Below are 1793 nucleotides of genomic sequence, written 5' to 3'. Positions count from 1 at the left end.
AGTAGGTAATACAATATCATCATAGTTTAATATTTAAGCAATAAAAGGTGTATAAATTAATAAGAAATCAAATTCACCTTAACGCAGCGAAGAGAAGCACATGTGCCCATCCACTAACAAGATGGTTTGAAACACCTGGAGGTCTATACCTGCACAATGAAAGTAAGGCTGAGTACACTTATGAATGGTACTTAACAAATCTCAGTGTTGAAATTATGTTAAATGCTGGGGAGATCAAGGGTAGGGTATGAGGTTTGATAATAAACCTATTTTATGCAAGGTGAGGTGAAATTTTGGAAAAAGAGGAGGAAGAAGGCATCTTTTATTGTGTTGGTGGCCCCTGAGGGGGAATCTTACCTCCCCTACTAGTTTCCAAGTTTTAAAGAGCTCCAGAGGCCGTTAGGGTCCTTCTGGGCTAGCTTGCACCTTATTCCAGTATTACTCTCATTGGGCCTCGACCCTTTCTCTCCATCCCTAAGTTATGATTGCTAATCGACGGGAGCTTTATCTATGTGGGCTCGTAATCATGAGCCTTGGCTATTCAGATAGATTTATGACTCTGCGCAGAGGTGTACACTTTACCCATACGTCCGGTTAGCCCATACCTTCGCGAAAGGCGGTACTGACCTACGAGATTCATACCTGCCCGTGCTTATCTCTAGGCAGCATTCCTTAGGTCCATCCATGGATATGCTGGGGTCTAAATAAGGGTGACTATCATCCGCTACGCGGATATCAACCCGGGAAAATGTGCACATAGTTAGCAGGGCCTCTACTCTAAGGGTCTCCGACCCTCTCAGTCAACCCGTGCTGACCAGACCTAGGACTATGCGAAGGTCCTGCTCCAGCATCTCCTTTGCCCACCGTGGCCCCTTGGGATGGATTTCTAGGTTTAGCTAGCGGGGTGTGAACCAAGGCCTCACATAAACAGGCACTCCCAAAGGCTGTACCTTTTTAGCACGTATGGTTGCACGTTTCAATAGAAAGACTTTCCCGTGAGCCGATCCTTATGCGACCAAAGTAATCTTTTGGGATAGGATCCTCTACCGAGGCTGCCCCCTTACTTCCTTATCCTGTCCTTAATGGGTTCTAACTCTTTAGTTGGTTGATTTTATTACTAAACTCTCACCTTCTAGGGTTTTCCATAAAAACATAATAATTGTGATATTTCTAAAGAATTCTATTTTGAAATGACGGTCGGTCATCGATCTAGTCGTGACCGGGGTCATTAATAGGATTTCTGGCTAGAAATAGCTTCAAGTCAAGACGAGAGAGGGAATAGAGGTGGGTTGCTGCTATAACCTTACAGAATATGCAGGTCAAGTTATTATCTTAGTAGATTTTATTATTTCTAAAAATATAGAATAAAATATGATCAAGGAGGTTGGTGCTAGGACTTGCCTTCATTGATGCTCTTTAACGCTTCCTAGGGTGACCAGGTCTTCGGCTTCACATCCTTCTAGATCCTCAGCTTTGGGGTGGAGTCTGGTCGTCTACTAGCTATAGAGGCATATAAAATAACAATCAATCTAACAATACATCAATCAATGCCTAAGGAATGAAAAGGAAGAAGGATGAAGAGCACCCTGGGAATTACCTGGCAGTTAAAGGTGAATCCCTGGATACTCGATGGATAATTCATTAATTATTTAGAATTAGATTTCTTTAGTGAATTAGATGGCTGGGTTTTAAAGGAAAGTTCTAGAAAATAATGAATAATTTTCCTGGGGTTTTATGAGATTTTGGTCGGGCAAATAACTGCTTAGGTTGGGAGTATATTTGGTTTTGAGCGA

This window comes from Setaria italica, chromosome IV (genome assembly GCF_000263155.2).
Source record: "Setaria italica strain Yugu1 chromosome IV, Setaria_italica_v2.0, whole genome shotgun sequence".
NCBI lineage: Eukaryota > Viridiplantae > Streptophyta > Magnoliopsida > Poales > Poaceae > Setaria > Setaria italica.
The sequence above is the reverse complement of the archived record's forward strand: the minus strand, read 5'-3'. Positions refer to the sequence as shown.